The sequence below is a fragment of the Spinacia oleracea genome, chromosome 6 (assembly GCF_020520425.1).
Source record: "Spinacia oleracea cultivar Varoflay chromosome 6, BTI_SOV_V1, whole genome shotgun sequence".
Lineage (NCBI taxonomy): Eukaryota > Viridiplantae > Streptophyta > Magnoliopsida > Caryophyllales > Amaranthaceae > Spinacia > Spinacia oleracea.
Window position 1 is genome coordinate 52,706,960 of NC_079492.1, and position 6,851 is coordinate 52,713,810.

The 6,851-nt window shown below is 33.0% G+C and overlaps 1 long non-coding RNA gene across 2 annotated transcripts; it reads left to right on the forward strand.

Moving 5' to 3' along the window:
* Window positions 1-2,584: 2,584 nt before the first annotated feature.
* On the forward strand, window positions 2,585-5,217 carry LOC110776745 (uncharacterized). 2 transcript variants are annotated; one of them, XR_008924469.1, is made up of 5 exons: window positions 2,585-3,343; window positions 4,148-4,256; window positions 4,333-4,605; window positions 4,718-4,775; window positions 4,867-5,217. It is a non-coding gene; the product is annotated as an uncharacterized lncRNA (long non-coding RNA). The 2 variants fall into 2 exon arrangements; XR_002530243.2 differs by having other exon boundaries at window positions 4,333-4,775.
* The last annotated feature ends 1,634 nt before the right edge of the window (window positions 5,218-6,851 follow it).

The following is a 6,851-nucleotide window of genomic DNA, read 5'->3' on the forward strand; positions in this document are numbered from 1 at the left end:
TTGGATATGTCAACCTTTGCCTTGGAAAAATCCGTACCCTAAAAAATAGCCATTTTGGTAAATAAAATTGTAAAATTAGTCATTTTTGTAAATAAATGGTAGCTAGTTTGGGAAATAGATTTCAAAAATAGCCATTTTGGTAAATGAAATTGTAAAAGTAGCCATTTTCGTAAAAGATCCATTATTTTTCTGATTTATGAATAGTTCTCCTATATTATACCATTTACAGGGGGAAATAATTGTTATTCAACCATTGATCTTATTAGATTGTGATTGTGTCTGAAAATTTGGGAGTGCAAATGGGTTAAAGTCTTTGGACTTATTGGTTGAATGAGAATCGGACCAACGTGAATTTGAACCAAATATTAACCATGGTTAGTACTTTAATAACTTATTTGACAAAAATAAACAATAATATCATGGATGTTTATGTATAATTAGTATAGGCATATTTATTTGATTCACCATAAGGAATCAGAAAAAAAAAAACATGTATTTGCCAATGACAATTTCTCCTAATTAATTAATTATGCATACACCAAAATACAATAAAAAAAATCAGGAAGTATACCTGCAGAACAACAACCAATTACTATGCCATGTAAATGTTGGGGTACTCTAGTAATTTTGACTAGTATCCATCCCAATGCTGATCCAATAATGAACACGACCAAGATGTTTACGGGCATGAACCACCTACATACAACGAAATATCATATGATTACTGGATTACCACATTTGTCAAAACTAACTTTAGTTCTTAGCTATTAACTTTTGACCTAGTTAAATGATTAAAAACTTTATACACTACCTTAAACTGTATATCTTATCCGCGCTAAAGAATATGATTTCCTTTATAAAGTTTCATTAGCACTCTTATATTGTTACCCCAATAATATAGTAACTAGTTAGTGGTCCGGGCGATTCTCCAAAGTGTTGCATATCGTTTAAGTTTTTTTTATTCTTTTCAAATTCACTTATAAATTTGTGTACATATGCATTTTGAGTAAAATAAAATTGGTTAATCAACAATCGATAGACTAAAATTTTGAGTAATTTATTATTTGCGTAAAACTTTATTTGATTAGCTAAAGAAAAGAGAATCATTTTTTTCCCTACTCTTTTCTCTATTTATTTTCATGTTTGATCTAAATATTTTTTAGAAAAGGTACGTATTACGTGTAATTTGATTAATAAGTGAATAAAATGAAGGAATTTTTTTTTTTTTTTTATCATAAATTGTTATTCAAGTACATAAATTTGGATCAAGTATACATTCATAAGAATTATTTTTCTCTTTATTAATAGCTTTAGAGTCATAAGTTGTATTCTTGAAGTGATGGATAAAACTTCGTGTTAACATACATGAGGTCATGAGTTCGAGGATGATTGTCAATATTTTTTTTATGAGGACACAATAACCAATAATGTGTTTATGCGCCATATATATATATATATATATATATATATATATATATATATAATATATATATATATATATATATATATATATATATATATAAAATCAGGATCTGGTGAGAACCACCCCTTAAGATGAGAACTGAGAACTAATCTCAGCCATTGATCAATTGAATCTAATGGCTGTAAAGCTACCCGAAATTTCAAAATTAGTAAGGGTAAAATGGTATTTATCCGCGTTGAATGACCTCCCTCAACCCCTCAATTTTCAGAATTTCTTTCTCTCTCTTCCTCCCTCCTCCCCTACGAATTCTCTCACTCTCTCTCTCTTTCAATCTCTTCCTCCTTCTTTCTCATATCTTCTTCTTCTAAATTCATATTTTGGGATTTGTTTTTCGTTTCTTCCGTTGCCCAGGTAATCCCCTTTTCAATTTTTATTTTCGAACAAGTGAAATTAGGGTTTTTAGTTCTTATTCGTTTGTTGATGTTGTGTTTACTTTTTCTGATGTTGTGTTTACTTTTTGTCGATTCTGTGTTTACTTTTCATTATTTTTTGTTTACTTTTATCCGATGTTGTGTTTACTTTTTCTAATCTTGTGTTTACTTTTTCTGATCTTGTGTTTACTTTATGTCGATATTTTACTTTTGATTATATTGTGTTTACTTCTCCTCGATGTTGTGTTTACTTTTTTTGATCTTGTGTTTACTTTCTGTCGATGTTGCGTTTACTTTTGATTATATTGTGTTTACTTTTACTCGATGTTGTGTTTACTTTTTCCGATCTTGTGTTTACTTTTTGTCGAAATTGTGTTTACTTTTCTTGATCTTATGTTTACTTTCCGTCCGTTTTGTTTTAATCCAACAACTATCAGAGGTTCTCATTATAAGGAAGATTCACATTTTAAGGGAGGTTCTCACCAGAACCTGGTCATATATATATATATATATATATATATATATATATATATATATATATATATAGGGTGAGGTTCTTGTGAGAACCACCTTAAGGTGAGAACCAACTTGCGGTGAGAACCGCCTTTATAGCCGTTCGATCAAACATAATCCAATGGTCATTAGACGCATATATGAATATATTTATCTCTTAAAAGTCGTAAATACAGAGTACCAAACTATGCATATTGTTTGAACTAAAGATGCATATTTTTTGAACTAAATATGCATAATATTCCAACTATATGTGCCTCTTTTTTATCGAGATGAATATAATTTTTTTACATTACGTTTATGAAATGATATGCATATTTAGTAAACATTATATGCACATTTAGTTTTAAAATTATTAATATTCACTTAAAAATAAGTGTACAGCTTTAAAGATGAACTGGGAAGGTTCTTCTTCAGCTGAACGTTTTATCAAACACCTCATGTGCATCAAAATCCCCTTCTCACAACAGATCAAAACCTTTTCCTCCATAGCATATTAGCATCCTTACCAATGATGGTGTTCAATCAATTGCCCAATTCAGGTAGGATCCTTATTCTCTGACTATTAAATCGACCAGCAACTGCCATTTTCTCGGCCAATTGATCGTCTCCAAATTAAGATTGTCAAGAAATTACCCCCAAGTTCCACAAACCCCATGCCTTTTCTGACTATTGAGATAAGTGTGATAGTTACCGTCAACGAGGCACAATCTCGCAGCGGCAGAGGTGGTGGTGGAGGTGGATACTGCGGCGGAGGTGGGGGTGGAGGCTAAACGGCAACGGCGATCGCCGTGAAGGAGGATACATTCGTGGTGGGTACGGAGGTGGTGGAGGATATTGAGGTGAAGGTGGCTATGGTGGTGGCCGTCGTGAGGGTGGCTACGGAGGTGGAGGTTACGGCGGCGGTGGGGACCGATACTCCTCCCGTGGTGACACCCGTGGAAACTGGAGGAACTGGATGAGAGAGAAGGAAAAGGTACCTGCGTTTTTTTTAACTTGGGAGGGATTGGGTTGGATGAAATAATCTCATCCGTTAATTTCGCGTAATCAAACGGCTATAATTGTGGTTCTCACATTAAGATGGTTCTCACCTTAAGGTGGTTCTCATAGAAACCTAAATCTAATATACATATATAAAGGAGGCACTTTTGCTGAGATATTAGAGCGCCACGTAGGATTAGTAATGCTCTCGGCCAATGAAAAAGAAGATTTCTTATTTATTTTTGAATTAAAAAATTCAAGTGCCACGTATATAATTAAGTAGATGCCACGTGGATATATATCTAAGTTTTAATTTTTTTTTTAAAAAAAAACGTTAAACGTATTTGATAAACGTACATAAACGTTTGATGGGAAGAGTCCAAAAAACAAAAAGTCCTAATAATCCTACTCAATCTAAGTTTTGATTATAAAAAAAAAACAAACAAAAAAAACCTTAGTATTAGATAAACGTAGATAAACGTTTGATGGGAAGAGTCCAAAACACAAAAAGTCCTAATAATCCTACTCAATATATATGTAAGTTTTAATAATTTTAAAAAAAAAAAAAAAAACCTTAGATATAACCTAAACGTTTAAGATAAACGTAGATAAACGTATACTAATACACTACAATTCTTTAAGATATAAATTGGAAGTTCTAATCATATTCAAATTTATAATTGATGAAATCCTATAAATTGGTCGTATTGTTCAATTCATAAATCATACACAATCACATCTTTCACTTTTAAGTTTGGTTATGAATGACTACTTCTTTGATCCATGATTTAAATTCCAGTAGGAACGACTGGAAAATTAAAGTTCGTGTTTCGCGCTTGATTGATGTGGTGAACTTCCGCAAACAAAATAGTTTAATTAGTTTGGACATGGTCCTCACCGACGAAGAGGTATATAATTCTTCTAATATTTACTTTATGATTTTACAACACACTTTTTAAATTAACTGTTATAATTTAACTGCAGGGTGATTATGTGCATGCCTCTATTAAATCCAATTTTGTCCGGCACTTCCGTCCAAAATTAACTGAGGGACAAATCTATACAATCAGATATTTTTCGGTCCAACCTAATAAGGAACAATACCGTATTGTTGGCGACAACAAGATAATGATACAATTTTTTCAAAATACCGTTATTAGGGCCGTTGGGAATATAGATAAGATTCCAATGCATCGATTTGATTGTGTACAATTACAGTACACTTGAATAAGTTTGTTAAAAACTACTCACTTCCTGGTATGTATGATTTTGTTATTTATTCCGTACTAAAGTTTATTTGAGTTATTGTGAAACAATTTTGCCAAATACTTTGTCTTTTTTTCCTTTGTTGTTTTTTTTCTCTTTTTAGATGTCGTTGGTATGGTTGTGAATGAAGTTGGAGATTCTATCAAAATAGAAGACCAATGGTACATATTTTTTCCTTCTTCTGTAGAGTTAATTAAATATATTATTTATGATGTTATTATTTATTTAGTTTTCTTATCTAAATTATTGCAGGGGACAACATTGACATTGAGATTGAGAGGTCTAGCTGAAACTGATGGGAAATCGAAGGTGAGATTTGATCTGGTTGTGATTGGGGAAGATGATTGAAGAGATAGAGACGACTGCATTTTGATTGTGGAGAAATAGATCGGAAGTTGCTGAAGTCTTTATCACACTAAAAAAAATAACAAGTACTTTAGTTTAGTCTAGACTTTTTGTAACGCCCCGACTTCTAAACACCATTAATTAGGTTAATTATCTTTAATTAGCAGCGGAAATCCTAATTTAGTCGGAGCGTCACATGCCGTACCTCCCTCGCGGGAAATACAAGGCGACATAACCTTTTTACATTTACTGACTACTGATGAGTAACAGTAATTATACTTCACTTCAATTAATTCTTTAATATTTACGTCGAAATCTAAATGAAATTTAATAAATATTCCTAACCTTGATTAAATATTAATATTAAAATCTAACTCAAATCATGAAATCAAACTTAGAGTTTAATTAATACATCCCTTTATTACTAATGACACATGATTATCTTTATTAAGCATCGATCGTGAATTTGATGGTTGCATCCTCACTCTAAGGCATCCCCTGATCTTCTTCGTACCTAAAACAAAAGCAACATCGTGAGCCGAGGCCCAGTAACATACTACCCTAACAGCGTAAACTCATTTCAATTCATTTTATTTACTTTGCAATCAGGGAGAATAGAACATAGTAAAACACTTTCATAAATGCATTATAATAAAACATCATTTATAACTTGAAACTTTAATAGTTCCCATTATCTTTCATAAAACATTCATTTTACTTGGTAACTGACAAGTTAGCCTTGCGGGACGTCTCCCACCTTGTGATAGTCCTCAAGGAGCACTCTCCCTTGTTGGACATACGCCCGTACCTAAATAGTTTCTCTTTTAGCTTGCGGTAACCCTCAAGGAGCACTCTCCCTTGTTGGGTGTCCCGCGGTACGGCGGTACGTGCACGACCTAAAAATAGTAACCCCACTAACTGCCAGAACCGGTTACACTTTTATTTATCATGTTTCGTATCTTATTCGTAACTCATCATTCTTATAAAATCATTCATAAACACATTTGAATATCATCATGCATAAAACACACTTTGTAAACACAATTCATGTCCCACAATCCATTAAAACATATCATTATAAACATATTTCATAAATTCATAAAAACACAGTTCATAAGGGGATTGTGGATGTTAGCAATAGATGTTACCTCAACCGTAGTTAATATTCCCTGTTCGATGGACCGTTCTTCCTGAGCTCCGAGTTCGATTTCTTTCACAATATTAAATCATTCAATTAGTTATTAACGATTAATATTAATACTTTATAGTAAGTTTATAAATAATTATAAATAACGAATTGTAATAAAAAATTATAATTTCATAGTTTTATCGTTAATATTATTATTAATCAAAATTTCAATAAAAAACTAAATTCTTATTTTATAAATCGATTTTATACGAATATTAATTTAAACCAATATTTCTATCGAAATATATTATAATATCATCATTAAGAATTTATTTAATTGAAATTATCAAGTAAACGTTTTCAAAATATTTAGATTGGTAAATAATATGGGCAAAATAACAAAACTCACTTAGTAATTTGGGCCAAGGGACATTTGGGCTTACTTTGAGTAATAAAAGAACAAAGTTCCAATATTGGAACTCGTTCTCTGGGAAGCAAAGGCACGAAGCGGTGGAGTCTCGAAGGAACAGGGGAGGCAGCGAATGGGAGGAGAGGGGTGATGGTGGCCGGAGTCTAGGCGGCGGTTCTGAGCGGCCTGGGTGTAGGCAGAAGCCGGCGGTAATCGCAGCACGGCGGCGCAGTGGTTGCGCGATTCAGAGAGAAAACAGGGGAGTCGAGTGAAGAGGGAGGCAGGGCGCGGTGGTCCGCGAAGGTAGGGGTGGCTGAGTGGCTGTGCGCAGCTTGCGCGGAGGAGATGGAGGGT